Genomic DNA, 23,099 nt, shown 5'->3' with positions numbered 1-23,099 from the left:
ACCTTCATCAGATCTTCTCTCAACAGTGGAGACAGTCCAAATGTCTTCAATCTTCACAACTGAAGATCGTCATCCTTTCCTGCACTCTTTCAAATGGGAGCTTGTTCTTCCTAAAGTTGGGACTTAGACCTGGGTACAGCCCTCCAGCTGAGATCCAAAATGTATCTGACACAAGTTGATCATGACCACAACGCTGTTGTACTCCATGTGCCTACCCTGTCACTGCCAATGCCTTATGCCTGTATAAACCCAGCTCACAGGAAGGGTGTTCCCAATGGTGGGGGAGTGCAGGACCAGAGGCTCACATTCTAAGGATATGGAGTAGGTCATTTCGGACTAAGATGAGGAGATATGTCTTCTCCCAGAGAGTGGGAAGCCTGTGGAATTCCCTGTCACAGAAAGCAATTGAGACCAAAGCATTGAAGATTTGAAGGAGGAGTTATGTATAGTTCTGAGAGCTAAAGGGATGAAAGGATATGGAGAAGGTTGCAGGAACAGGGGTTGAGACAGATGGTGGTATTTCACAGTACAGCAAGCTCAAAGGACCAAACTTCAACTTCTATTCTCCATTTTTCAACGCTTTCCTACTCCTGAAACCCCTTTCTGGTTATAACTTTTACATTTTATTATCTCGCCATGTTCCACAGGTAGTGATTGCAACAAGGTCAGCCCGGTGGCCCTCGCAGAATAGGAGGTCCCTGATTGGGGCTGTTAACCTGGTCCAATCAGGGAACCCTGACTGACAGATAGAAACAGACGTTTCAGCAGGATGCACTGCCGGAAGGTAGGAGGTTTGCTGGGTTGCTGGGGTGTCTGTATTAAATGCACTATTCCATTGTTCGGCTTATCAGAGTGTTTGCATGTGTTCATTGTGTCCTTCCTGATAATATAAGGTGGGATTCCAGGTTTGTCCTTATTTCCCTGTGAAGTGGTTGTACGATGGGGTTGGGGGTCTGGTTTTGCCACTCCTTTCCCCTGTAAATTGATGTCTCTTGTATATGGTTGTTCACGTTAACTGTATGTTCTACTGGCTAATAAAAGCTTTAAAAATAAACAGGAGTGTCAGAGATTCTGTTTACTCTGAGAGCAGGCACCGAGGGAGCTGGGTCAGTGTCAAGGCATCAGTAAAGGGGGACTTGGTGACTACATCCTGTCCTCCGGGGAGTTATTTCACCACTGGCTAAAATGTGTCTCCACACTGAACGTCACCTGCCACTTCTATTCATTGTCTATGTCCTTTGGAAGTTCTACACCATCCTCCTCACCATTCACACTGCCTCCAAGTTTTGTACCATCTTCAGATTTTGAAGTTATTCCCTGCAAACCAAAAGCTGGGTCATTAGCATGAGGCAATAAAGCTGGGCACCCAATACTGACCTCTGGAGAACTCAACTTCGAAACGTTCCATCAGCCCAAGAAACAAACACTTCCATCTTTCCTGTCATTCAGTTAGCATAGTCTGCATTGGAGGAGATTTCAAAGACTAAGGTCAAATTTAGAAACAAGAATGTGGATTCTCCGATTGGCCGAGAACCAATGTATAACATTGGTTGGAGCAAAAGACATTGAGGGACTTTGATGACACCAAACAATGCCACCAAATCCTGAATGTTTTACCAAATTATTTGAATGCATCAATATTGTACAGATTTATAGTTAGAATGTAGTAGTGACAAGTGGAGGCAGATGCTTATTTGGCTTTGGAAAGATAATATTACAGCCTCTGTACGAGAGAGGATATCGGATTGCAACTTAAACTAATCTCTGAGAAAAGAAGCAAAGTGATGAACAAGGTATTAATTGTTAGATTTGAAGAGAAGGTTTCTGGGGAAAGTAGGAGCAAAGAAGGAGAGGTTATTGTTGCATTACAATGACATTTCAAATTGACGGCAAGTTATTAAAACCCAAGAATCCTTGATTTTGGAGCGTTAACTTGGTGATACAGGAGCAACCTGGTGTAGGAGAGAAACTTACAAAACTCATCTCCCTGACTGGAGAAGCAGCTGACTGCACTGGAGTTTTGTTCAGTCCAATGGGTCAAAACTGCACAAAACATTCACAGAGAGAGGGAGAGATAGAGACAGAGATAGAGAGAGAGACAGAGATGGAGACAGAGAGAGACAGAGATGGAGACTGAGAAAGGAGACAGAGACAGACAGAGGGAGACAGAGATGGAGATAGAAAGAGACGGAGACAGAGAAAGAGAGAGACAGAGACAGAGAGAGGGAGAGAGCTTGGATTGATATAATGTCTTTCATGATCTAAGAACATCAGAAACTGCCAGAAGGCAGTGGAGGCCAGGTCATTGAGTATATTTTAGATGGAGACAGATTGGTTCTTGAGTTCAAGGGGATCAAGGGTTATGGAGAGAAAGCGGGAGAATGGGATTGAGAAACTTATCAGCCATGATCGAATGGCAAAGCAGACGCAATGGGCTGAATAGCCTCACTTCTGCTCCTATGTCTTATGGTCTTATGGTTGTGTGGCAAACCATTGAGTTACTTGTGAAATGTATTCAGTGGTGGTATGTAGGAGGCACAGTATGGTTGTACACAACAAGCATTGTGAATATAATGAGATTACCTCAGTTACAAAGCGATCACAATTTCAAGACTGTCAGCAAGAGAGCTCGGAGTGAGATGAGGAGAAACCCCTTTACTCAGGGAGTTGTTAGGATTTGGAATGCATTGCCTGGGACAGTGGTGGAGGTCAATTCCTGGGAGGATTTAAAAGAGTTGGATATATATTTGAATGGGATGGATTCAGAGGGCCAAGGAGATAAGGATGGAAAATGGGTTCTGGGGAAGGGTCACTGCACCTGAAACATTCATGTGATTTCTCTCCATAGAGCTGTTATTTCTGCTGAGCTTTTCCAGCAATTTCTGTCTTTGTTTCTGGAGAATGGGATGAGCTAGGTAACTCTTTCAGGTGCTTGATGGGTCACATGATCTCCTGTTCTATGGTACCACTGGCAGTGCAGCACTCTGCCAACACCGCAGTGAAGTGCCAGCCTGGGTTTGGTCTTTAATTCTCTGGACTGTGACAAGAACACTGCCATCTACAAAAGCCTTTGTTTCCTCAAACAGTCAGAAGTCACACAACACCGGGTTATAGTCCAACAGGTTTATTTGAAATCACAAGCTTTTGGAGCAGTGCTTGTGATTTCAAATAAGCCTGTTGGACTATAACCCAGTGTTGTGTGACTCCTGACTTTGTCCACCCCAGCCCAACACTGGCACTTCCACACCATTCCACAGTCAATGACAGTGTTACATTAAATAAAAACCAGAAAGGGGTCCGCACTGTGTTTCCTCACATCTGACTAGTTACCAGGTTAACAGGAGTCTTCATACACTGTCAATCGTTCACCAGTGCAGTACTTTAATTGCAATCTAAGTTGAAACATACTCACTGACATGAGATGGTCGTCTCAGCTCTTATGTGATTCCAAACATGCTTTCCAAAAAATCAAACACAGACACAGATGAGACTCATAGAGCAAGTGCCAGTGAATCATATCTACTAATATCAAAACTATGTTCTACATTGTCTCTTTATCATTTTCATGTTTTCATTTGTTCATCAGACAGAGAAAGAGAGACTGTTTTCCCAGCAAGGAGTTGGAGCAATGGAAATAAATCTTGAAGTTGGAGCAGAGTCGTTCTGGGGTGATTTTAGGAAGCACATAACACAAGACCAACAGAATTAGGTGCACGAGGAGGCCATTCAACCCCTCAAGCCGCTCCGCCATTTAATACAATCATGGCTGACCTCACCTCAGATCCAATCAACTCCATTTTCCTGCCCTCTCTCCATAACCCTGCAAGCCATTACTCATTAACAATCTCTCTATCTCCTCTTTAAATTTACTCAGTGTCCCAGCATCCACCACACTCTGGAGGGAGTGAATTCCTCAGATTCATGACCCTTTGAGAGAAGGAATTCCTCCCTATCTCTATTCTAAATCTGATAGCCCTTATTCTAAACCGATGACCTCTCATTCTAGATCGTCTCACATGAGGAACCATCCTCTCTGTGGCTGTTCTGTCAATCACTGGTTCAGACCTCTCAATGAGATCTCCTCTCACTCTTCGAAATGCCTGACAGTGTGGGCCTTAACTGCTCAATCTCTCCTTACACAGGTACAGAGAACATGGTGGGAACCCAGAATTCCCTTTGCAGTAATGTTGCTGAGGCTAGAACAATTAAAAATTCCAAGAGGTATTCGTTAATACAGAAAAAAAAGAGCTAAAACACAGAGTAGCCATGAACTAAAGGAAAGGCAGGTCAGTCTGGAGAGGCTGAATGACCATTCCCTTGTTATGGTCAGTCTGGAGAAACTGAATGGCTTCCTCCTGTAAGTCTTCCATTTGGTATAGGAGGAAATTGCTACAATTCAGTGGGTAAAATGCAGAACTCAAGTTTAACATGAAGCAAGCAGAATTGTTATAGGTAGTTCTTCTCTAACACAATGGTTCAGTTCTTGTACAAGCCTGTGTTATAGAAGAGTCGCGGTTTAGAAACAGTGCTTAGAGAGTTGGCGATATAATCACGATACCGTCAACACACCTTTGAACAGTTCACACTTTAGCAACAACGTCCCCAATTTGTCAATCGCGTTCCAGTGAATTCACATTCACGAAACACGTGCTATAGCAGAACAACCTGTAATTCATCTGAAGATGCGCAGTGGCTGTAGACAGGAAGCAATGATCAGCAGGGAAGGAAACTTGGGGTTTATGTTGGAAGATATCACTTTCAGGATTTCAACACAGGCAGATTCCAGTCAGAGGAGTGCCACACTTAAAGACAGCTTAGCTGCAATGTAATAAGTCCAAACACAATAGACTTTTATGACTGTTTATCTAATCATTCAAAAGGTGGTACAGAGCGTGAGAAGTCATTGAAGAGAAAGGAGAGGCAACAGAAAATAAAGGGCACAAATGTAACAGAGCTGCATGAACGGAAGGATGAGGGCATTTCATCAGACAATTGGTTAAACAAGAAATGGAGTATACTGTACTGTACCACAGGGAGTATACTGTACTGTACCACATAGAATATACTGTACTGTACCACATGGAGTATACTGTACTGTAGCACATGGCATATACTGTACTGCACCACATGGAATATACTGTACTGTACCTCATTGAGTATACTGTATTGTACTGTACCACATGGAGTATACTGTACTGTACCTCATTGGGTATACTGTATTGTACTGTTCCACATGGAGTATACTGCACTGTACTGTACCATGTGGAGTATACTGTACTGTACCACATGGAGTATACTGTACTGTACTGTACCACGTGGAGTATACTGTACTGTACCACATGGGGTATACTGTACTGTACCTCATTGGGTATACTGTATTGTACTGTTCCACATGGAGTATACTGCACTGTACTGTACCATGTGGAGTATACTGTACTGTACCACATGGGGTATACTGTACTGTACTGTACCACATGGGGTATACTGTACTGTACCGCATTGAGTATACTATACTGTACTGTACCACATGGGGTATACTGTACTGTACCACATGGAGTATGTTGTACTGTACCACATGGAGTATATTGTACTGTACTGCATTGAGTATACTGTACTGTACCACATGGGGTATACTGTACTGTAGTGTACCGCATTGAGTATACTGTACTGTACTCTACCGCATGGAGTATACTGTATGTACTACAAGGGGTATACTGTACTGTACCGCATGGAGTATACTGTACTGTACCACATGGGGTATACTGTACTGTACCGCATTGAGTATACTGTACTGTACTCTACCGCATGGAGTATACTGTATGTACTACAAGGGGTATACTGTACTGTACCACATGGAGTATATTGTACTGTACCGCATGGAGTATAGTGTATTGTACTGTACCGCATTGAGTATACTGTATCGTACCGTACCACATGGAGTGTACTGCACTGTACCACATGGGGTATACTGTACTGTACCGCATTGAGTATACTGTACTGTACTGTACCGCATGGAGTATGCTGTACTGTATCACATGGGGTATACTGTACCATACCACATGGAGTATACCCTACTGTACCATACCACATGAAGTTTACTTTACTGTACTGTACCGCATGGAGTATACTGTACTGTACCCTACCACATGGAGTACACTTTATTCAACCTCTTGGAGTATACCATACGGTAACCCATGGAGTATACTGTACTGTATTGTACCATACTATGTGGCGTATACTGTACTGTGCCACATGGAGTATACTGGAATGTACCTTACCACGTGGAGTATGCTGTACTGTACCACATGGAGTATACTTTACTGAACCTCATGGAGTGTACAGTACTGTACTTCATGGCGTATACTGTACTGTACCACGTGGAGTATACTGTACTGTACTGTACCTCATGGAGTACATTGTACTGTACTGTACCACATGATGTATACTGTCCTGTGCCGTACCACATGGAGTATACTTTACTGTACTGTACCACATGGGGTATACTGTACTGTACTGCATGGAGTATACTGTACTGTACCACATGGGGTATACTGTACAGTACTGTACCACATAGAGTATGCTGTACTGTACCACATGGAGCATACTGTACTGCACCACATGAAGTATACTGTCCTGTGCCATACCACGTGGAGTATACTTTACTGTACTGCACCACATGGAGTATACTGTACTGTACCGCATGGAGTATACTGTAATGTACCACATGGGGTATACTGTACTGTACTGTACCGCATGGAGTATACTGTACTGTACCACATGGGGTATACTGTACAGTACTGTAACACATGGAGTATGCTGTACTGTACCACATGGGGTATACTGTACTGCACCACATGGAGTATACTGTACTGTACCGCATGGAGTATACTGTACTGTACCACATGGGGTATACTGTACAGTACTGTAACACATGGAGTATGCTGTACTGTACCACATGGAGCATACTGTACTGCACCACATGGAGTATACTGTACTGTACCGCATGGAGTATACTGTAATGTACCACATGGGGTATACTGTACTGTACTGTACCGCATGGAATATACTGTACTGTACCACATGGGGTATAATGTACTGTACCGCATTGAGTATACAGTACTGTACCACATGGAGTATACTGTACTGTAGCACATGTCATATACTGTACTGCACCACGTGGAATATACTGTACTGTACCTCATTGAGTATACTGTATTGTACTGTTCCACATTGAGTATACTGTACTGTACTGTACCACGTGGAGTATACTGTACTGTACCTCATGGGGGTATACTGTACTGTACCTCATTGGGTATACTGTATTGTACTGTTCCACATGGAGTATACTGTACTGTACTGTACCACGTGGAGTATACTGTACTGTACATCATGGAGTACACTGTACTGTACGACATGGAGTATACTGTACTGTACTGTACCACATGGAGTATACTGCACTGTACCGCATTGAGTATACTGTACTGTACTGTACCACATGGGGTATACTGTACAGTACCGTACCACATGGAGCATGCTGTACTATACCACATGGAGTATACTGTACTGTACCGCATTGAGTATACTGTACTGTACCACATGGGGTATACTGTACAGTACCGTACCACATGGTGTATACTGTACTGTACTGTACCACATGGGGCATACTGTCCTGTACCACATGGAGTATACTGTACTGTATTGTACCACATGGGGTATACTGTACTGTACCACATTGAGTATACTGTATTGTACTGTTCCACATGAAGTATACTGTTTTGTACCATGTGTAGCATACTGTCCTGTACTGCATGGAATATACCGTATTGTACTATACCACATGGAGTATACTGTACTGTACTGCATGGAGTATACTGTACTGTAACACATGGAGTATACTGTACTGTACTGTACCACATGAGGTATACTGTACTGTACCATATGGAGTATACTGTCCTGCATGGAGTATACTGTACTGTACCACATGAGGTATACTGTACTGTACTGCATGGAGTATATGGTACTGTACCTCATGGAGTGTAACTGTACTGCACTGTACCTCATGGAGTATACTGTACTGTACCGCATGGCATATACTGTAATGTACTGCAACACATGAAGTATACCATACTGTACCCTACCACATGGAGGATACTGTACTGTACTGTACCTCATGGAGTAAACTGTACTCTACCACATGGAGTATAGTGTACTCCATCGCATGGATTATACTATAGCACATGGAGAGTACTGTACTGTACTGTACCACATAGGGTATACTGTAGTGTACCACTGGAGTATACTGTACTGTACTGTACTGTACTGTACCTCATGGAGTAAACTGTATTCTACCACATGGAGTATAGTGTACTCCACCACATGGAGTATATTGTAGTGTACTAAATGGAGTATACTGTACTGTACTATACGCATGGAGAATATTGTAATGTACCACATGGAGTACACTGTACTGTACAGTACCACATGGGGTATACTGTACTGTACCACATGGAGTATAGTGTATTGTACTGTACGTCATGGTGTATACTGTACTGTACCGCATGGCGTATACTGTAATGTACTGTACCACATGAAGTATACCATACTGTACCCTACCACGTGGAGTATACTGGACTGTACCACATGGGGTATACTGTACTGTACTGTACCGCATGGAGTATACTGTATTATACCTCATGGGGTATACTGTACTGCACCTCATGGTGTAAACTGTACTGTACCACATGGGGTATACTGTACTGTACCTCATGGAGTATACTGTATTATACCTCATGGGGTATACTGTACTGCACCTCATGGTGTATACTGTACTGTACCACATGGGGTATACTGTACTGTACTGTACTGTACTGCATGGAGTATATTGTACTTACCACATGGGGTATACAGTACTGTACCACATGGGGTATACTGTACTGTACAGTACCACATGGAGTATACTGTACTGTACCACATGGAGTATACTGTTCTGTTACACATGGAGTATGCTGTGCTCTACTGTACCACATGGAGTATACTGTACTGTACTGTACAACATGGAGTATACTGTACTCTACCTCATGGAGTATACTGTACTGTACCACATGGAGTATACTGTACTGTACGACATGGAGTATACTGTACTGTACTGTACCACATGGAGTATTCTGTACTGTACCTCATGGGGTATACTGTACTGTACCACATGGAGTATACTGTACTCTACCTCATGGAGTATACTGTACTGTACCTCATGGAGTATACTGTTCTGTAACACATGGAGTGTGCTGTACTCTACTGTACCAATTTCAGCTTTTTAAAAAATTCAGTAACAGAATGCCTGCATCCCTGGCCATGCCAGCATTTATTGCCCACCCCTAATTACCCAGAGGGCAATTGAGAATCAGCCACATTGCTGTGGATCTGGAGTCACATGTAGGCCAGACCAGGTAAGGATGGCAGTGTCCTTCCCTAAAGGACATGACAAACCAAATGTGTTTTTTCCCAATAATTGGCAACAGCTTCATAGCCATCATTAAATTCTTAATTCCAGATTTTAAAATAAAATTCAACTTCACCGTCTGCTGTGGCATGGTTTTAACCTCAGCCCCAGGATATTCTCTGGATTGAGAGTCCAGTGATAACACCACTAGGCCATAACCTGCCTGTACATGGGGTGCATGACTCTTTGGTTACCTGGGTAGATTGGAGAAGCTGGGGCTGTTCCCCTGAGAGAGGAGTAAACAGAGAGGAAATTTCATTGAAGACTCAGAGAGGTTCAGAGAGCAGATAGAAAGAAGCAGCCTTTCTTTGGCAGAATCAGAGAACACTGGTTTAAGGAGTTATGAAAAAAATGGCAATCCAAGGCAAACCCTTTCTACACAGCGAGCGGTTATGATGTGGAGTCTGTCTGTGGCTTGAGAGTGTGAGAGAGGAAGATTCAATCAGGACATTCAGAACAGAATTGGTTGGGCACAAAGAACAGAAATCTGCAGAGCCACAGGGAAAGGCAGGACTGGGGCCTAGCTCAATAGCCTTGGCTAAGAGCTAACACGTTTGTGATGGGCCAAAGGGGCTGTAACAAATCCATGATTCTATGAAACAATGAAAACAAAGAAAAAAATGTGACAAATTAATTGTTTTTGAATTGCTGGAGATTATGGGGTAGCTAAAGCTGGAACCAGAACAGCTTTAATTGCCTGAGGTCCTGAGCTATCAGGAAAGGTGGTTTTATGTGTGAAAGGTAACAGCATTCATTCTCTGAACTCTTGATGCATGGTAACATTTTGAAACTATTGACTTTGTGAGTGTTTTGATTCCACGATATCATGTATTTGTCTCACCATGACAACCACCACACTCTGGAAAGCCTTTAATGTTATTGCAGATGGTATTTATGAGTTCTCATTCTGCCAAGACAGTTTTTAAAAAGGTTCCCATTGTCAAGATGTTGTTTAAAGAAAAGGTGAGTGTACGTGACCGCTCTTGGCTAGAGCTGACGCTTCCCACTTTGGGCACCTCCCAGTCAAACGTAACCTGGGAATGAATGCTGAAGGATATTACCTGAAACAGTCACATTCATTGATGTAGCACCTAGCAGCTTGATACCTGCTCTTGAACTCTGCATTAAGTAAGGTGAGCCAAAATGGTGACTTTTCAGAAACAGCTCTAAATCAGATAATATTCAACATGACTGGTTATAATCTCACAGTCTGAGTATTCCAGAGACCCAGATAAATCATTTAGGGACTAGGTTTATTCCAAGAGGCATTCAACAGTTCAGTCCCAGCAATGGAGACTATGACACTGTCAATTGCCACAGAAACCAATCCGTGCCCTTTAGGGAAGGAAATCTGCCATTCTTACCCAGTCTGGCCTACATGTGAGTGCAGACCCACGGCAATATGGCTGACACGTAATTGCTCTCAAAGATACCGGAAAGGATTGAACAATCAAACACGTGATAGAGCATTGAATGAGGCACTGGAAATAACAACGCATCCTGTAATCATTTCAATCCTGAAAAACCCTTACAATCTGGGAGCTGGTAAAAAGTCGAAATTAGGAAGGCCCACAGACCAGTCCAGCAACAGGCTGGGGGACAATTAAACTCCTGGAACCCCTCCTTACAAACACAATCATTGGAATTAGAGCAGGAATAAACCACCTGCTCTCCTGCCCATTCTGCCATTTAATAAGACCAAGGCTGAGCTGTCTGCATTCTGAATCCCACATTCACAACCATCCCCAAAAATGTTTGATTCCTCTACTAACACCATCTAGCTGAGGGATCAGCCCTGGTTCAATAAAGTTTGCAAGACATATCAGGTGCAATACTAGGCATAAGGCTTAACAGAAAGTTACTTGCGTGTGAAACAAATCCCATAACCAATGGATCAGATCTGAGTACCACAGTCCTGTCACATCCAGGTGTCAATGGAGCAGACAACTAAACAATTGGCAGGAGGCTGAAGCTCAACAAATATCCCCTTCTCAGCTCCAAAGAAGTGTCTTAGTGCACTGAAAATGTTAACTCTGTTTCTCTCTCCACACATGCTGTTGGGATTTGGGGTGGGCTGCCTAGATAGATACAAAACCGGCTTGCTCGTAGAGTCAGAAGGTAGCAGTGGGAGGGTGTTTTACAGAATGGAGAGTAGTAACTAGTGGTGTTCTACAGGGATCAGTCTTGGGTCTGCTGTTGTTTGTAGAAGGTATAAATGACTTGGAGAAAAATGTGGGTGGCCAGATGAGTACGTTTGCAGGTGACATGAAGATTGGTGGAGTTTCTGATAGTGCCGATGATTGTGAAAGATTACAACAGGAAAAAGATAGAATGGTAACTTGGGCACAGAAATGGCAGGTGGAGTTTAATCCAGACAAATGTGAAGTGATGCATTTTGGAGAAATCAATTTTTGGTGTGAATTATACCTGGTGTGAAATGCAGAACTCTTAGGAACATTCACACACACAGATCGGAGCAAGCAGGCCCACAGCCCCCTCAAAGTGGCAATACAGTTGGTCAAGGTGATTAAAGAGGCATATGGCATGCTGACCTTCATTGGCCAGGGCATGGAGTACAAGAGATGCAGCTCTCTTTACTCAGACAGTGGTAAGGGCGTGGAATACACTACCTGCCAATATAGTTAACTCAGCCACATTAGGGAGATTTAAACAATCCTTGGATAAGCACATGGATGATGATGGGATAGTGTAGGGGGACGAGCTGAGAATAGTTCACAGGTCGGCGCAACATTGAGGGCCAAAGGGCCTGTTCTGTGCTGTGTTGTTCTATGTTCTATATAAAACTTGTTAGGCCGCATTTTGAGTCCTGTGCACAGTTTTGATCGCCACATTACCAGAAGGACGTGGAAGCTTTGGAGAGTGCAGAGAACGTTCACCAGGATGTTGCCTGGTCTCGATGATATTAGGAGACTAGGATTGTTTTCACTGGGAAGATGGCAGCTCAGAGGAAACCTGGTAGAGGTCTGTACAATTATGAGAGGCCTAGATAGGATGGATAGTCAGAGGCTTTTTCCCAGAAGCTTCAATTACAAAGGGACGCAGGTTCAAGGGGAGAGGGGGAAAGTTTAAGGGAGATGTGTGAGGGATGCTTTTCATGCAGAGAGCGGTAGGAGCCTGGAATGCACTGGCAGAGAGGTGGTGGAAGCGGGCACATTGGTGACATTTAAGAGGCATCTGGATGGTTACATGATTCAGGAAGGAATAGAAGGGTATGGACTGAATATGGGCAGAAGATTTGATTTTCAGTTGAATTAGGGCACGATAATTGGCACCGACATGGAGGGCCGAAGGGCCTGTTCCTGTGCTGGACTTCTCTTTTGTTCTCTCACTTTGGGTTTCTCCAGTATTTTCTGTTTTTGCTCCTATTTTTGAATGTGGGGACCTCCAGCACATCAGGAGCAGAAGACAAGCCTGGGCCACTCTGTAATCTGTTTCAGCTAAAAGTGGTAAGTTAATGATCCCCGTGGTCCCTGGCACGACAGATGCCTGATTTCAGCCAATTCGAGTCTCTCCACGTGGACACTGCAAATGGTACGGTCGCTAACAACATTCTGGCAATAGGACTGAAGATGTGTGCTCCGAAAGTGGCTGGGATCATGGCCAAGCTGTTTCAACGTTGGCATGTTGGCAACTGGAAAGTTGCCCAAAAAAACAGGACAAATCCCACCCAGCCAATTACTGTCCCAGCAGTGTACTGTCTCTCATCAGTAATGTGATGGAACTGGAAGGCACTCGCCAGGCCACAGCTAGGCTATTGTGAACAGCATTGGGTCCTTTATCCAAGGAGTGATATACTGGCATTGGAGGCTGTCCAGAGAAGTTCACCAGGCTGATCCCAGTTATGAGGGGAGTGTCATATGAGGAAAGGTTCTGTACGTTAGACCTGGACTCACTGGAGTTCAGAAAAATAAGAGATGGCATTATTGAAACATACAAGATTCTTAAGGGGCTTAAGAGTAGATAAGGAAAGGTTAGTTCCCCATATTGTAGAGTCTAGGACCAGGGGGAATCATCTCAGAATACAGGGTCACCCATTTAAGACAAAGATGAGCAGGAATTTCTTCTCTCAGAGGGGAGTGAATCTGTGGAATCCTTTACGACAGGGAGCTGTCAAGGCTGGGTCATTAAGCATTTTCAAAGCTGAGACAGACAGATATATTAACCAGGAAGGAGAATCACGGGGGAATGACAGGAGATTGAGTTGAGCGTTATCACATCAGCGATCTAATCCTTTATTCCGACAATTTTCCTTCACAAACAGGAACATATCCAGATCACAAAACAGGCTGTCAAGTTATTTTAAGGTCAAAAATCAGACGACACCAGGTTATAGCCCTGACTATAATCTGGTGTCATTTGACATTTGACCTTGTCCATCCCAGTCCAACTCTGGTATCTCCACACCAAAGGCATTTTAAAGTTGTTCTTTTTGTTTGTTCTTGGGAAACGTGGTATTCCTGACAAGATTGCAATTTAGTTCACAGAATTATAGAAGTTTTCAGCATCCTTAACATATACAGCAACTGCTGTGTGCACGTTTTGTGATTGAGAAAATGAATACAAATGAGCAGATAAAACAAAATACTTCAATACCCAAAACCTGAAGCACAAATCAGAAATTGCTGAAGACACTCAGCGTGGAGTCTACAGGAGTGAATGGAGTGTAAATGCAGAATGAAGCAGACAGAATGACCATGTAAACATAATAACCATTAAAGTGTCAGCATAAGGAGGTGGTGATGTGATAAGCTTCAGAAGGGATAGGTTGACTTCTAATGAGAGAATCAATAGAATGGTTACAAGACACTCACCAAACACACACTCAAAGGAGCTCCTGGGCTTCTGGGCTCCAACCATTCTGGAGGAGGGGTCTGGGGCACAGAGTTTATGAACTAACAGGGAGGGAAACCAATATTGTCAAACTCTAATTTGGAAATTCCAGGAGCTTGTGACATACACATGTTGAACACATGATTAATGCAAACTCTGTTGCCTATAAACTATATCTCAGAGAAAGCAAGAGGCTCAGAGTCAAAATCTAGAAACAGCACTTCACTTCATCAACTCTTAGTCCCACTTGATCTGACACCATGATGACTTGGTTCCTTTTGCATCATGCTCAGTAGCTACTGTCAGAATATTGGTACAGTTAAACCATTCCACTACATCTTCCTCATGCTCATTCTGCCCACATGCTATTCTCTCATGAATTAGTGGCAGTGCCCACCTTGCCCACACGTTCCTGGTCTCTTTCACTGAAGGTGTCACTCTCTAACAGTGTTCCCTTGGGAATTGTGGAATGTTTGTGCTCCTCGATTATCTCTGTAGGGTCAGACACACTGGCAGAGGGAGAGCTGCTACCCGGCCGACAACACTGAGAGTGACCTGAGTGCATACACCAACGGAGGAAACATTCTTCCAGGATGTAAACGAGAAGAGCTTGTTGAAGGGGATGGCAATTCAAACTGAAATTCTTACCTTTGTTTTCAAACTACACCAGAGGTGTTCAATACCACCAGCTTCAGAAAAGGACAGGTTTTCAGCTCCTATGATGAGCTTCATTGTTGTATCATTCATTGTTGTTGTTCCCACAATCAAAGAGGAGGGGTGATCATGTCACTAAACCAGTATCCCAGTATCCTCCAGACATATACGTTGGGGATTCAGTTCGAATCCTATTGCAGTTGGTGAAATTTGAATTCAATGGAAATCTGGAACTGGAAAAGTTCATTTAGCCGTTGTTGTAAAAATCTATCTGGTTCACTAATGTCCTTAAGAGAAGGAAATTTGCCATCCTTATCATCTGGTCTGACTCCAGATGTGACTCCGGACACATAGCAATGTGGTTTACTCTTCACTGTCCTCTGCGCAATTCGGAATAAGCAATAAATGCTTGTCTGACCAGCAACACCCACATCCCATAAATGAATAATTAAAGAGCGGCAGTGAAGTGCTGATCCAACAACTAAGCTGGCAGGTAAAGGAGCAGGAGAAAGTGAGGGCTGCAGATGCTGGAGAGTCAGAATTAAAAAGTGTGGTGCTGGAAAAGCACAGCAGGTCAGGAGCATCCGAGGAGCAGGTCAGGGAGCATCGAGGGGCAGGTCAGGCAGCATCCGAGGAGCAGGAGAGTCAACATTTTGGGCATAAGCTCTTCATCAGGAACGAGAGCAGGTAAAAGGGCAGGCTGGATCCTGGAGTTGAGGACTTTGCTTACTTACTGTTAGGGTGGGGATTTCTCATTGTGTATCACACCACACTGTCTTCAGGAAAACAGTCACCATTACACTCACTAAAACAGCAGCTAAAGAACTTGAAAGAGTCTAGACAGACAACAAGCAAAACTAATGCCGTTTACAAAATACCGTGCAAGAACTGTAACAAACACTACATTAGACAAACAGGCAGAAAACTAGCCACCAGGATACATGAACACCAACTAACCACAAAACGACGTGACCCTCTCTCACTTGTATCCTTACATACGGATGAGGACACCACTTGGACTGGGACAACCCATCCATCCTCAGACAAGTCAAACAGGGACATGCACAAGAATTCCTAGAAGCATGGCGTTCCAACCGGAACTCTATCAACAAACACATTGACTTGGACCCCATTTCCACCCCCTGAGAAAAAAAAGAACAGGAAATGACATCACCATAGAAAATGGCATCACCACAGAAAATGACATCACCAACCCAAAGAAACCCAAACATATAAATAGAAAGCAGCGCTTCATCCGGAGACTCACTGAAGATGTTACCTAGTAGGGTGACAAAATGTCTGAAATTGAAACTTCCAGTTCAGCGAACAAACCTACATCCAGAATGACAACCTGAGCTACTAATCTTCTCAAAACTCACTAACCACAGGGTCTCCAGCAGAAAGTAGAGTTATACCATTATCAATAATGGAATCATCTTCAGCACTGGGCCTTGTGGTCTGCAAACTTACTTGAAATTTCAAAAAGGGCATCAGACATTTTCTCTACAAAAGCCTCATTGGTAAGGGCAATGTCAGTATCAGGACTTCTCGAGTTAGTTCTTCTGCAATTTCGATCACTGCTTTGTTACTTAACGTGTGTATGAGAGTTTCCTGGACTCATTGATGAGATTCAGTTTCAGACTCCTCCTTGCATTTGTACAGGCTAATAATCACTGAACTTTCATCAATGGTTAGATTCTATTTGGACATAAAAGTCTTATTCTCCATGGTTAGATTTCCACCGTCTGTCTGTGTGTCTGTCCACAGCTGTTGTGTTTGTCATTTCTGGCAGCAAAGAAATAAGCAAAGAAATTCAACTCTTTATCACATTCTTCAACAAGAAGGAGGTTCTCCTCCACTGTTCATGACAGAGTACAAGAGCAACATCATCCTGCTACTGGCCACTTTCATTCTCAAGCTTTCCCTTTCCAGCTTCTTCCAGTTATCCCTGAAAGAAGTGAAAGTTTTCACCAGTGGCTCTTGTGGTGTTGTTTCTTCAAAGAAGACCAACTCACACTGTAATCAATCCATTCCAGTTTAGACCACAGCTGGTGAATAAAGAGGATTCAAAGCTGCATAAACTTCTCCGTTTAACAAAGGACAATGCTGATTAAGACTGAAGTGCAGAATATCAGTGATTTCTCACCCATAACACTGAAGTATAGCCTGAATCTGTCTGTCTGCTCTTACTGCAATAGCTCCTGCAGCATGAAGTTTAAGAGATGATAGATACACAACATAAGGCTCCAGATGTTGTACCTCTGAAAAAATGGGTACGCCTGTCCCTATGTCCAATTTAAAATAAGTTTTCTTGCTCTCAACAATCATAACAGCATTCCATGTATACTCAAGTAAAAGTTGATCTTGTGGAAAACTCGACCCCCTATATTTGGCCAGAAAATTCTGGAATTTTCCATATATCTCATGTAGAAGTCACCTCTAGTTCTTCACACATGACAAATCAACATTTGTGAGTCAAGGTATAATTCTGTATATAAATGTTACAATGAGGAATTAACTTCTTTTTCGTGCTGTTATGTGTTTTGATGTACAGTTCTCAGCAGTATGGTGCAAAAGTTTATGACACATCAGGTCAGAGTCAGGTGACAACCTCCCTTTGTGTCCAACTCAGCTGAGCTCAGTTCCCCTGTAGCACTCATGGAATATAGTCATATTACCATAAGACATGTTTTGTTTCTTTATTCATTTAGTGATCAATTGGATTTCTGCTAATGATACGGTATTTTGGACTAAAGAATGAATTTCAATCCCTCAAAAATAGTATCCATGTAATTGTCAACTCCCAAATTTAACCTTAAAAACTGGTCTAAAAAAATTTGACGTTTGCATGAGTGTATACAGTGTGAGGAATCATTGTCTCAGTCTACAACATTTCCACAAGGAGAGCCCAACACATTCCTCGGTAACATCTACTTCTGGAGAGTTGTAAGTTGGAGGGATCAGTTGTAAATATTTTTAACCTGCTGATGGAAATGTCCTTATTCTTCCTCAAATGAATTACCTTCAAATGGCCGCTCTGATGGTGTGATTGGCATTGAGTGCGGGTCTCCGGGCAGAGTTGATGCCAATGTCGAACTTTCCTGCCACAATATGGATCAGAAACAATGGCAGGAACTGTGCTATCTACCTGTGGTACCTGTTGTCATTGACAGGTCTCTAATTGAAAATTGGATTCAATGGGTCTGGCCCCAGAGATTTCTATGTCCCCATTGATAAAAAAAGCAGTTTTGTTCTGAACTTCAGCCTGTCCGGTGAACTATAGCCTTCCAAGACCTAATATTAACTCAGCAACTGTAAAACAAAGGATATAGTTCCAAATCAGGATGGCGTATGAATTTACAGACTGGGGTGTTACCATAAATCGGTAGCCCTGGCCTTCCTTGGAAGTAGAGGTCATAGGTTTGAAAGGTGCTGTCAAAGGAGCCTTAGTGAGGTGCTGCATTGCATCTTAGAGATAGTACCCAGCTGCTGCATCGGTGGTGGTGGAAGTCAATGTTGAAGATAGCATGGCAATCAAGTGGGCTGCTTTGCTCTGAATGATGTCAAGCTTCTCAAGTTGCTGGAGCTGCACTCACTCAGGCAAACAGAGAACATTCCATTATTGTCCTGTTTTGCATCATGTAAATGGTTCTTCTGTCTTTCCCCCCAGCATGGTAACCACTTCCTACTGTCCGCCTGAACTAGGAGAGCTCTCCGTTCCTTAAACAACCTTCACAAGTGAGTTTACTTGCTATAGACTGGAGGGAGGGGGGCTGGAGGGGGGACGGGTGGGGCGGGGTGGAGTGGGGTGCGGGAGGCAATGGTCTAGTGATGTTATCACTTGACTGTTCATCTGGAGACCCAGGAAACACTCTGGGGACCCGGTTTATAATCCTGCCATGACAGATGGTGAAACTTGAAATCAATGAAAATTTGGAATTAAGAGTCTAATGATGACCACAAATCCAACAAATCCATTGTCAATTGTCAGAAATATCCATCTGGTTCACTAATATCCTTAATGAAGAAAACTGCCATCCTTATTTGGTCTGGCCTCTGTGTGACTCCAGATCCACAGACGCCTAACCAGTTAGGGTTGGGTAATAAGTGCTGGTCCAGCCAGTGACACCCTAATCCCATCAACGAATATTTTAAAAAATAACATGGTCCTACAATCCGTGAGGAGTTTTCAGTCCAGCAAAATAATCTCAGGATGGAATATAACTCCGGATACATTACGGCAGAAACCATGGTGGCTCAGTGGTTCACACTACTGCCTCACAGTGCCAAGGACCTGGGTTTAATTCTAGTCTCAGGCGACTGTCTGTGTGGAGTTTGCACGTTCTTCCTGTATCTGCGTGGGTTTCCTCCCACAGTTGAAAGATGTGCAGGTTAGGTGGATTGGCCATGCTGAATTGCCCATAGTGTTAGGTGCAGGGGTATATATAGGGGAGGGAAATGGGTCTGGGTGTGTTAATCTTCAGAGGGTCGGTGTGGACTTGTTGGGCTGAAGGGCCTGTTTCCATACTGTAGGAAATCTAATCTTTTCTAAACCACTTGACTCAATTGACCAAGATCTTAACACTTTGAAACCTAACTAAAGAATTCTAGAAAATTGTTGTCTGCTTCTGGGTTCTTGAGGAATGACAGTACAATGTCTTACTACACATTTATATATATTTATTTAAAGAATCAATTATGAATTACAACACAGTAAAAGTTGAGATCATAGAGCATATGGCAATTACAAGTAATTTTTACATGACAATTCTACTTTCTATATGCACAGATTCTCCAAATGTACTTGATGAAAAAAATGGGTATTCAAACAAAAATTCAAGACAATCATACTCACAGTTGTGCATGAATCTTAGTGGGATGAGGTGTCTTCCTCTCCACACTTAAGATAGAGGAAGTTAATTGCCACTTGTTAGCCCAAGCCTGGGTATTGTCCAAATCTTGTTCCATTTGAACATCGACTGCTTCAGCATCTGAGGAGTCAGAAATGGTCCTGAACATTGTGCAGTCATCAGCAAACATCCCCACTATGACCTTCCGATGGAGGGAAGGTCATTGATGAAGCAGCTGAAGATGGTTGAGCCCAGGCCACTCCCCTGAGGAGCTCCTGCAGAGATGTCCTGGAGCTGAGATGACTGATCTCCCACAATCACAACCATCTTCCCATGTGCCAGGTATGACTTCAAGCAGCAGAAAGTTTTACCACTAATTCCCAGTGACGCTAGTTTGCTGAGCCTTTGATAATATATTCAGTGAAATGTCACCTTGATGTCAAGGGCTGTCACTCTCACCTCCTCTCTGGAATTCAGCTCTTTTGTCCATGTTTGATCCAAGGCTGTAATGAGGTCAGGAGCTGAGTGGCCCTGGTGGAACCCAAACTGAGTGTCACTGAGCAGGTTATTGCTGAGTAAGTGCTGCTTGATAGCTCTGTTGATGATCCCTTCCATCACTTTATTGATGATGGAGAGTAGACTGATGGGGTGGTAAATGGCCGGGTTGGATTTGTCCTGCTTTTTGTGTACAGGACACACCTGGGCAACTTTCCACATTGTCAGGCAAATACCAGTGTTTTAACTATACTGGGAGAGCTTGGCTAAGGGAGCACCACATTCTGGAGCATGAGCCTTCAGTAACATTTCTAGAATGTTGCCCAAATGGCACAGACCTTGCAGTATCCAGTTCCTCCAACCATTTGTTGATATCACGTGGAGCATATCGAACTGGCCGAAGGCTGGCAGCTGTGATGCTGGGGACCACTGGAGGAGGCCGAGATGGATCATCCACTTGGTACTCCTGGCTGAAACCTGCTGTGAATGCTTCAGTGTGATCTTTCAGAAAAAGTTTGGAAAAGCAATGTATTCTTTACCCTGAAACAAAGTTAAAAATCACACTTTTAAGTTTCAAATGTTATTTTTAAATGTTCTCCAATTTACATATGAAAGAACTGAAACCAACATGTTCATTCTAAAAGATGAGAGACTTAACAAACAATCCAGATCTTTTTCAATACGTAATTTCAGTTACATCACACTGTAAACTTTTGCTATGAATTCTGCATCTTAAGGTCTTACACTCCACAATCATCTGATGAAGGAGGGGAGCTCCGAAAGCTAGTGTTTCTGAATGACCCTGTCAGACGATAACCTGGTGTTGTGTGATTTTTAACTTTGTACACCCCAGTCCAACACCGGCATCTCCAAATCATTACCCCTGACAGTTGTGCTGAGATGAGTGAGTCATAAAGGCAATGCACTCTGCACAACACAGCTCTGTAACAATAAACCTTCATTCTGAACGTTAACATGAGAGATTTGCTCTGGGAGCAATAGTGTTGCACTCCCCAGCAGTGTGGGCCCTTTAAACTAGCCATTCTACTGAAGGGAAAAGGCAAAATAAGTATTTGCATAAAGTGGCTGGTAATGTGGGTGTGCAGATAGTTTGCAGCTATTCCAAATGAAAAAAAAGATTTTGTGAACGGCGTAAAATTGCTGCTTCTGCAAAGTATTAGTTTAATGATAATTTGACATTGTGATCAAGTCACAGTTATACAAATCATTGGATTTGAATCTTTATTGTTTTAAAGCCATAATGCAGCACACAACTCACTCTAACTGAAACAGTGAGGAAAGTAATAACCATGTAGAGGAAGAGAAAGATGCCTCATAGTGAAAAGGAGCAAAACTGGATATGGGTTGGTAAATGTAACGGTAGAACTGGATCGTGATTGGACGTTGGAGGATCGTTTGGTTGTGCTGACCTGCTATTGGTGGATCTTCATGCTGGCTTCGGCCTAACGCCAATTCAGGGACCAGCCAATCTTGGAGCCATGGCCTCAGCAGCCATTCGCAGCCCTGGCCAGGGCATTCGCAACACAGTCAGGGTGACTGTGAAGAAGGTGGAGGAGCACACACCAGTCGATCGGACGGTGTTTGTGTAGGGGGTTTTGTTGGAGTGCTGTGGGTTTGCAGCAGTGGACGTGTACTGCCTGCAGGATTTCCCTGGGGCAGGCTACTTCGACGTGACCTTCAGGAGCGTGAAGCATTCAAGGAGAAGGAAGGGGAACCTCTGTTCTCCATCTTGTCGGTGGTCCTGTTGTGTGTGCTTCCTGCACAGAGGAGTCGGGTTGTTGCAATCCAAATGTACAACCCTTACGTCCCAGCGGCAGATGTTCTCACTTTCTTGAAGAGGTATGTCCAGGTTGAAGGAGAAAGCACCAATGTGGTTGATCCTTTCGGGATCTGGACCAGTAAAAGGCAGGTCAAGGTAACCCTGAGAGTCGATGGCAGCGGGAACATCCTCCACCCACCCTCCAGTTTCGCCATCGGAGGAAGCAGAGGTTACCTGACGTACGCAGGGCAGCCAAAGGTGTGCCGAACCTGCGGGAGGTCAGGCCACATGGCGGCCGACTGTAAGGTGACCGTATGCCGAAACTGCAAGCAGGAAGGCCACCTGACCAAGGATTGTAAGGAGGCCAAGAACTGTAACCTGTGCGGAGAGGCGGGCCACATGTACAAGGCCTGCCCAAGACGAGGAGCCGCCACCTACGCACAGATGGCCGGAGGTGGCAACACGAATACGAGCCACAGACCAACAAAAACCAGCAAGGCACCAGAAAATAGCACGGAAGTGGTGCCTGGAGGCACCCAGAAGGAAGAGCAGGCGGTAGCGGAGCAGACGGCAGACAGCGGGGAGGTGCAGCAGCCGATCCAAGCTCCATCAAGGCAGTCGGAGGAAATGGAAGAGGAGGAATCAAAGGAGGCAGAGGACTGGATCACAGTCAAAAACAGAAAGAGGAAACCTCTCTGGGGCCACAAAGCAACCCAGAGAAGGGGAAAGCGACACCTACAAGTCGAAGACGCATGCAGCTCTTCCAATGGTGAGGACGGGCGCAAGAAGGGTCGCCACCAGAGGAAGAGACAGAGCGCCGTGGGGAGAAAGGAGGGCAGCACCACCCAAGAAGGAAAGGACGATCCCTCTGAGGGGACGGGTAAAGGCCTCCCCCTATCCGGTGAGAACCAGGAGGTACTCACCTGCCCACAGCTCCAAGTATCTGCGAGCAGCGGTCCTATGACAGCCC

At 43.9% G+C, this 23,099-nt stretch overlaps 1 pseudogene; it reads right to left on the bottom strand.

The window, feature by feature from the left end:
• Positions 1-14,377, bottom strand: part of LOC132824324 (dynein heavy chain-like) — a 33,049-nt pseudogene extending 18,672 nt beyond the window's left edge.
• Between the last annotated feature and the right edge of the window lie 8,722 nt (positions 14,378-23,099).

This window comes from Hemiscyllium ocellatum, chromosome 18 (assembly GCF_020745735.1).
Source record: "Hemiscyllium ocellatum isolate sHemOce1 chromosome 18, sHemOce1.pat.X.cur, whole genome shotgun sequence".
Taxonomy (NCBI): domain Eukaryota; kingdom Metazoa; phylum Chordata; class Chondrichthyes; order Orectolobiformes; family Hemiscylliidae; genus Hemiscyllium; species Hemiscyllium ocellatum.
Note: the sequence above shows the minus strand (reverse complement) of the source record. Positions and strands in the feature narration are given on the sequence as shown.